Source organism: Pundamilia nyererei, unplaced genomic scaffold, assembly GCF_000239375.1.
Source record: "Pundamilia nyererei isolate P.nyererei 1_Seehausen unplaced genomic scaffold, PunNye1.0 scaffold00199, whole genome shotgun sequence".
In the NCBI taxonomy this organism is placed as follows: domain Eukaryota; kingdom Metazoa; phylum Chordata; class Actinopteri; order Cichliformes; family Cichlidae; genus Pundamilia; species Pundamilia nyererei.
Genome location: NW_005187600.1, coordinates 184,215 through 192,910, shown reverse-complemented (window position 1 = coordinate 192,910; position 8,696 = coordinate 184,215). Strand labels below are relative to the sequence as shown.

The following is an 8,696-nucleotide window of genomic DNA, read 5'->3' as shown; positions in this document are numbered from 1 at the left end:
CACACACACACACACACACACACAAACAAAGGGTTCAAGTATTACTAATCAGTCTGTCAGTTTTTAATTTACAGTATTTGTATCATTTGACCTTTGGCACACATTTCCATAAAACGATACAAGCGAATGGAAAATTGATTTCCATTTAGCCACCGTAACTAAACATGCTGGTCAAAACACAGAACCAGTCATAGCATACTGGAGGACATAAAACCAGTACTTTACTTCCTCTTCTTGGAATTGAAGAATTTAAATTACAACATAGGAATTCAAATATTAGATGCTTATACAGACTGAAGTGCACATCAAATGTTGAGCTTTAATTACTTCTAGTCCAACTAGATCAACTGTTTAGATCTGCTCACTTAAAAGGCCTCAAACTGAAACCCATACTGTCTACTGCTGCCGTTCATGCGCATTATGGCCACACCCCAAACAAAAGAGATAACAGTTAATTGACAACGTCACACTTCTTCCCCTCGACAAAGTTCCCTATCAGCATGTGAGCACTTAAGTGACATTCAGACATTTGGCTAAATGAAATGCTGAATATCAGGTACAGTAGCTTCTCCACCCGAATGGAGAAACATGAAATGAGCCTTCTAAAATACTTGTTTATAGACATCAGAGGTCAAATTTACTGCAGGTTCCTTGAACGTGCAACTTACTCCCAATTGGAGTATTTTCCAAGGAAGTTGTTTTAGAACAAGTCGGTCCATAAATAGAGACTATGAAGGCATTTGTCTAAATAAGCAGGAGTTCAGAGAGTTTCTGGAAAACATTTAAAGAGCCAATAGAAGCCTTAAGTTAACTGACAGCAGTCAGATCTGCCAAGTTCACACACAGAGTTTAAAAAAAAAAAAAAAAAATCATGTCAGGGCAGATCTTAAACATGTCAGTGAACTAACCCAGTTGGGGAAGCAACCTTAAAATCCTGCTTCCCCATTTTAAAAAAAACCAAAAAACAGGTTTTAACATGAGGTGAAGTAAAATGACACATCCCCCCACTACACATGCTCGCTGATGAACAGGAGACGCATGTGAGGTTGTGGTTGCACCACCACCACACTCGGCACTGCTGGATAGAAGCATAGTCAGAAACACACCGTTTAAAAAGACCCAGTGTCATTTCTACTGGTTGAAGATTATATTTGAAACTACCCAAGGCCATTGGAGAAGGTGTTGACATTTGAAGGTGAAGTGATAAGAGTATGATGCTGAACTGTTAACAGCCACAGCACTGCTGTAGTGTTTACATTGCTATCAGAGATATGGCTGGGCTGGTTGACCTTGAGCTCTTTTGTCTAAGTCACACAATTGTTTGTTGACATTGTAAACATTTGTCGTAACTTTCAGTTAGTAGCCCATAATCTATCTTGGCACACAATTTGGAAACCATCAAAGGCTACTTTCACAGGGACATAACTGGGGGGAGGGGGGCTTTTAAACACATTCATGAACTAATCAAAACTGTACAAAGCTTAAATTGTTTAACCAAACTACTTGCTGCGTCGGTGTAATCTCTCCAGCTAAACAGTGGAAAATTGTGGCAATTCAAATAATGCAGAGGCTGCAGAGACTGTGGGCAATCAAATGCATAGCAATGCCATTAAATCTCTAGCATGGCATCCCTTTCTCCTATAGTCAGACTTTCCATACATTAAATGCACTTATGGATGTTAACATTACACAATAATAAGTTACACTAATTAAAAATACATGCACACGCCTACTCTTTGTCAATCACATGTTACATAACAGATGTGATGTTTGATGTAGTTCTCCGCCTCGCCACTATAAGAGATCACACAGCATTTAGTGGAGAATCTACATTTTGCTAGTGGTGTGAAAGTTGTTTTTAGTTGTTGTTGTTTTGCCCCTTCATATATGCAACAACTTGACTTTGTAACCATGTTTCACCTGACAGATTAGCTAAAGGCGAGTATGTTTCTGAGCTGGAGGAAGCTGAGTGTGCGCTTCTGCGTCGCTCTGGCTTAGCGTTAACCGTTAGAAACCGTTGTGACATTTGACCAGCAGGTAAACTATATTTCACTTCTCGCGGAAGCACATTTGGAGCTTGCAGTATGCACATTAATATGCTGTTTTTATTGCCTCCCTTTAGATGCATGACAGCTACAAAATGGCAAATGACATCAAAACCCTTCAAAGTGCAGAACAACAATAGGTGCACAGGCGATACAATTAGTCCAGTCAACACCGGATATCTGGTTAGGGGGTAACGCCTAACTTTGAGGGTTTTTTGTTTTTTTCTTAAAAAAGAAAAAAGATTATATACACAAAAATTCTAGTTTTTTTTTACTTTACTGTAGGCGTAAGAAAAAAAAGAGCCTTTAAAGACAAACAACAAAAGAAAGCTTTGAATTTGACATTGTTTAAATTGACATCTGGCCCCCTCCCCCCCCTCCCCCGAGGGAGGAAAAAAAACTGCAGCACCTTAAAGTAACTCCCTGAGTCAACATTTAACTCACTGTTAAACAGTCTGACAACAATGTCCAAAAGCTACTCACTTTTACTGAAGTAAACCTGTGGAGTCTGTCGAATGAATGCTGGAGAAAAGACGCAAAGCGTGGCTTTAGTTAGCGGTGCTTCCTCTTCCTCTCGGCTTAAATCTTCCTCCTGACCCAACCCTTTGATGGAGGCGGAAAAAGGTGGAGTCATCTGTACACTGGCGTGAGTTAGTCGCTTAATATGGACGTAATCATCTCAGTGTATCAAATGTCATTTCGTCTCCATTCCGCGGTCACTCACAGATGTTTCATTGTAACAGTTTGTAATGTAAATTCTGTACAGTTTCGAGCTCATTTTCTGCTCTTTGTAACTACTACTGGTTACAATTGTAAAAAAAACGACTGACACACAGAAATGACTTTGAGTTTGGTTCCTCTCATATGTGAATAAAAGTATGCAGAGTATAGGTAAGTTGCCATATCTTTAGAGAAAAACTAAAATACAATTAGTAAGTAAAATAGTAAGTAAGTAAAATTTATTTATATAGCACATTTCACAGATAAAAATCACAAAGTCCTTTACAATAAGATCAGACATACAAGTTAAAATTAATTCAATTAATTAAAATTGTATAAAAATGTCTTCAGCTGCTTTTTAAAGGAGTCAGTAGAGTCTAGACAGCGTAAAGACAACAGCAGAGAGTTCCACAGCCTAGGTGCCAGTGCCTGAAAAGCTCGATCCCCACGTGTTTTAAACCCGGTACGTGGGACCACCAGTAGCCTCTGACTTGAAGACCTAAGTGCTCGGGATGAAGCATGAGGTTTCAACAGGTCAGAGATATACTGGGGAGCTTCACCGTGCAGAGCTCTAAAAGTTACAACTAAAATTTTAAAATGAACCCTAAAATTTACAGGCAACCAATGAAGAGAAGCCAAAACTGGAGCAATGTGTGACCTCTTGTTTGTTCTGTACAGACTGAAGGCGATCCAGAGCTGGTTTGTTGAGACACGTAAAAAGACCGTTACAATAATCCAAACGAGAAGAGATAAAAGCATGAATCATCATCTCAAGTTCTGCCTTTGACACCAGTAGCCTGAGTTTAGAAATGTTTCTTAGATGATAAAAACAGTTCCGGACAAGTTGTTTAGAGTGTTTCTCAAGAGACATCGAACTGTCAAATATAACACACAAGTTTCTGAGACTCGACTGAAATGAAGGGTCTAAAAAACTGATATGCTGCCTAATTTCTGAGAGCATGTGATCAGGTGCAATAATCAAAGTTTCTGTTTTATCTGCATTTAACTGAAGGAAACTGTCATTTAACCATTGTTTGATTTCTGACAGACAATTATTTAAACAAGACAATTTATACAACTCAGAAGCTTTGAAAACAACTGAATGTCATCAGCATAGAGGTGATAAGAAATACTATTGTAGCGTCTGATAATGTGGCCTAGAGGGAGGATATACAGCAAAAAGAGAATAGGACCTAAAACAGATCTTTGACACCAATGGTAGTTTTGATATTGGCCTGTAACTGCTTGGAAGAGATGGATCCAAATTTGGTTTCTTTAATATTGGTTCAACAATAGCTTGTTTAAAATAGCTGGGAACTGAGCCAGTAAATAAGTAATAAGTAAGTAATAAGCCAATTAATAAGCTACTCAAATAATCACACCAAAAGCAGTCCGTGCGTATAGAATAATTACACATATATAGTAGGCCCGAAACACAGTTCAGCAACCCGGCTGTGCCTTTTATTGCTTCAACAGTGTTTACTTTTTTTCAAAGTGTACTGCAGGATATAACATGTGGCACAACACGCTGGTGTTCTTATTCAACAAAACATGATGGAAGGAAGCGATAAAAGTCGGCTTGTCTGTCAAACAAGTAGAAGCAACATGTTTTATATAAACACACGTGTTGCATTCCTCATGCCAGACATGTGTCAGTTCATGTAACACACTACGATTTAAAAAAATGTTTTTATTTGCTTGTTTTTTTAGTTGAGCTGGTTCTGTTTGCCCAAAGCTGTCACACACTCCTGGCCTTTCAAAGTAAAAACAGTAGATGCATTCAAATCTCCTGGGCAGCAGAGTCCTGGTGGTGAGATTTAACTATAATGACCATTGTGGAAGATCTGTAGGCTTCCAGCCAAGCCATGACACCACATATCAGACATGTGCTCTACTTGTGGTGTAATGAATAACCTGCAAATGTAGTAGGCTCACCACCTTGCCTAAAGCTGTAGTCACAAACTGATGACCTTTGTTCTTACTGGGGTCCATACAAGCCAACATTACATCATCATATAAAACATCATAAAGCAAATTATGTAATGAATTGAAGAAATTGAATAAAGCGCAAGAAAACATTATAAATAAACAACAATGAAACTAATGTTATGGTCATAACCATAACTATAACATTTATGTGTGCGTGTGTTAATTTAGGATTGTTTATTTATTTTTTTAATTCATCCTTTATTTAATCGGAAAGTCGATTAAAGTCTCTTTTTTAAGGTGAATGTGGCCAAGAAGGGACACCTTTACAAAACAGTCAGCAGTTGGAAACATAGAAATACAGTATAAGAGACATAAACATAAACAGAGTTTATACAGTTCTGAAGGATTTGAAAAGGTCTTCTCGACCCTGCAGGTTAGTAATCCAAAACAGTGAAAACCCATGTTTGAGAATAATATTGTAAAATGTATAACCTCCGCTTGAATGTACAGTTTAATTTGAGACAATACTTTTCACTTTTGAGCTCCAGAACAACTGAGTACAAATACTGCTGTTGAAACTGGATTAATATTAACCACAAACTTAGAGCATGTAGGTTTATCCAGCAATAGTTCAAGATACATAACACCAACAGCTGTACTAAACTGTAACTCTATGAAATTGTGCGTTTTATACATTTAAGGCATTTATTTTTGCTTTATTTTTTTAAAGGTTAAATGTTTTTCATCATATGCATGTGAAAAAATTTTTCTTTTTTGTTTTGTTTTAAAGAAAATCTACCTGCTACATTCAAGGAGTGGAAAAATATATGGTGCTTAAGGTGGTGGGTTTTTAAGAGAATAATAGCAGAGTATTACACTAAGTGATGGTATGAGGCAGGTGAGGAAATGCCCGACTGGTTCAGCTTCCTCATCTGTCACATATCTGGATGATGACACTCACTCTGACATGGAAAACTAGAGCATAGGGCAAGGAATCATCATAAATGCACACCTGTGTGATTCATCCATGCTTTTCTGTGTATGTCACGGAAAAAATATGAATAACATTGTAAACAATCATTACATCAGAATCTATTTCAACTTAAGGGAAGGATATAAATTTCAGAGTTTGAATTATTTCTCTTTAACGTTCTGCTTTATTATTTATTTATATTGTTGAATATATTTTTTGAATAACTCAGATAAATGAGTTGTTCGAATGCTTTTGGTCATTTGAAACACAATGATCGGTTGAAAAAGTAAACTATAATAATGTAAATGTAATAAGCATACACTGATTATTCAAATGTGCCAGAAAGTTCCTGATTCTTTAATACACGGACATTTCTTTTCACAATATTGGAAACAACCATTACACAGATTCAGTTATTGGAGCAGCTTAATATTTTATAGTTAATCTTCAAACCTAGAAAATGAACCAAGACCAACTTACACGAGTTACAATTCAATAATTACTTAAGCAGTTCAGTCTATTTGTGTTTTGCACAACCATTAACCAGGCTTTGTACTTTCTTTATGAATGTTATAGTAAACTTATGTTTTATTTTAGTGACTTTATATTTTATTGTTAAATGTATGGCATCAAAAAACCACCACCAACAAAAACAATCTGACCTGTCAGTTCTTTTTAATCACTGACATGTGATCATGATTTAGTTATTTAAAAAGATAATCAGCTGCTCATCAGTAAATAGGGAATTTCCCTTGCTGATAACTGACTGATAGCTCTGACTAGCCTCTCGTTATCTCCACCCACACGCCATCATTACAGTCATGCTGACCTCAGGTGGAAATGTTGGAGTACTGCAATTTAGATCTACCTTCCCCCACTCCCCACCCACCATAAAGTTTTGACTGTATTGTCAAATAGACATATCAATATGTTTTCACATATATATGGATTCATATGTATGTACAGACACACAAACATATACAATATTATCAGCTGGGAGGGAACAATTTCACAAAAAGTATGGAGAGCTTCTTCATGCATGGTGTAGACAGCCTGTGCACTTTAGTATCACAATTTTTCCGTAAGACAAACAGAGCAGCTATCACAAAAAAAGGTAACCTTCTAAGGTCACAAGGAATTTGACTGTTAAAGTCACACGTGGCTTGTTTGTTCATGATTTGAACACAGAGCTTTTTTAGTCGTTTAAAGAGAAATTGTGTCTTTCAAAGAGCAGTTTTTCCATGTAGGGAACTTACTGAATTCCAAAGCAACTTCTTTAAAAGGCAAAGAATTTAAATAATATGTTATTGAGACTTCATAAAAAATAGCCAGGCATCATGGTCGTGGACTGCCAGGCATCCAGAAATGTTTGTGGGATTATTCTTTTCCTTGTGTCCTATAAGTGGCTCAAGAGAAGGGATGTTTTCTCAGGACCTTTACCAGAGGGCTGGGCTTTGGTTGGATAAGAGGGTTGGCTGCTTTGCCTGCAAATCGCCAAGAAAGAAAAAAAAATGGAAAAGAGGGAGGGCAGAGTCAGTGTTCGGGGAAGGCCTTTTTCAGCCCTTCTTCTCTTTCACTTTATAGGTCCTCCAAACACCCACCCACATACTGACACACACACACACAGATAGCAGAACCTACTAGACAAAGTCAGGAAGTGACATCACCTACAGGAAGAGAAGGCAAATATCTTTTTTCTCTTTTAGTGTGTTGTCTGTTTTCCTGAGGGAAGTTGGAGCCCCTTAAGACCGTTAGCAACTAGCAGAGAGAAAATTCAGAGGACCTAGAGGGGGCAGAGTCACTGAAGCAGGCTTTCACAGGGAGTTTAGAATCAAAGGATCCAGACACTCGAATCCTCCCCGAACTTCCCACAACTCTCCACCACATTCCAAATACTCCGCTGCAGGATTTCGGCCAGGTACAGTGCACAGAGATTTTCCATTCTGTAATGTCTTGTTTTGCTTTCCCACTGACAATTTGTTTCTTGTTGTTGCTGCACCACGAAATGAAAGAGTTTCAAGAAATTGCAGTGTCTGATGGAAAACTGGTAGAAAAAGAAGAAAACAAAGCATGCATGCCACATTGCATGCTCTAACATGCTTCAGTGTGACTGCTCAGGCAAGTAGGGACAGAAATTGGTCAACAGTCACTTCCTCCTTCATACTGTCACTTTTTGTATAAATCATAACTGTTTTCGTATCCCAAAGATGTCTGAGCTGAATCTTTAACTGAACCAGTGTCTCTCAGAGTTTAGGAGTGAATGAAGCTCTGTCTAACTCTCGTTTGTTATGGACATATTCAGAGCTATCGACTGACCACGTATTCAAGTTCCCCCAGTGGTGAGTTTTGAACTGAGATCAGGCAAACTATGAAAGCTAGTGGAAAGAGCCAATGGAGATGATCACATGTGTTTTTATTTTTAGCCATTGCCTTTTCCTCAGATTAAGACAGGAGGGACCCCAGTCCTCCAGAAGCTTTACAAACATGCGAGAGGCCTGTGGGTTGTGATTTTTGAGGTTATTTTGTCAATAGAAAGATAACAACACCCATATCAATATCACGTGTTGGGAGTACAGACTGGCATGAAGTGACAGAAACATCTGCTAATTCAAGTCACCAGAGCCTCAGTTACAACTGTGGGAAATTCTGAATACGGCAGTTAACCCTCTCCAGGCAGACGTTGCAGATTTGCAACAGTTAAGAACTAACAACCTGATTACCCCACACACATATTTTATGAGTTTTTTTTACTCAGAAGTACCACTGCAGGACTTGGTTGTGCATTAGCAACAAAAAACTTAATTTGGGCCTGAGAGGGTTAACAATGGGACTCAGGACTCAATGCGGCTGCAGTATCATGTGTTGCAATCACAGCTGCTTTAATCTAGGTGTCAGATCTCTGGACATTCTTCCCACATCCTTCAAACGGTGAATAGAAATGTACAATTCAATTCGGTTTTGCCACGCTAACACGTTTACAAAACATATTTGAGACTATAAAATGTAACCGTCCATCTTCTTGTTTTAAA

General features: G+C 38.1%; 2 protein-coding genes across 3 annotated transcripts in view; one reads left to right on the top strand and one right to left on the bottom strand.

Annotated features, from left to right (window-relative positions):
• elovl1b (ELOVL fatty acid elongase 1b) overlaps nucleotides 1–2,674 on the bottom strand; it is a 12,608-nt gene extending 9,934 nt beyond the window's left edge. The window contains exon 1 of the mRNA XM_005747486.1: nucleotides 2,529–2,674. The gene's annotated coding sequence lies outside the window, so the exon portion shown is untranslated. The remainder of the gene's footprint in view (nucleotides 1–2,528) is intronic.
• Nucleotides 2,675–7,288: 4,614 nt separating this feature from the next.
• The window catches only part of mob3c (MOB kinase activator 3C), a 6,752-nt gene continuing 5,344 nt past the window's right edge, over nucleotides 7,289–8,696 (top strand). For both annotated transcript variants that reach the window (XR_312093.1, XM_005747485.1), the window contains exon 1: nucleotides 7,289–7,585. The gene's annotated coding sequence lies outside the window, so the exon portion shown is untranslated. The remainder of the gene's footprint in view (nucleotides 7,586–8,696) is intronic.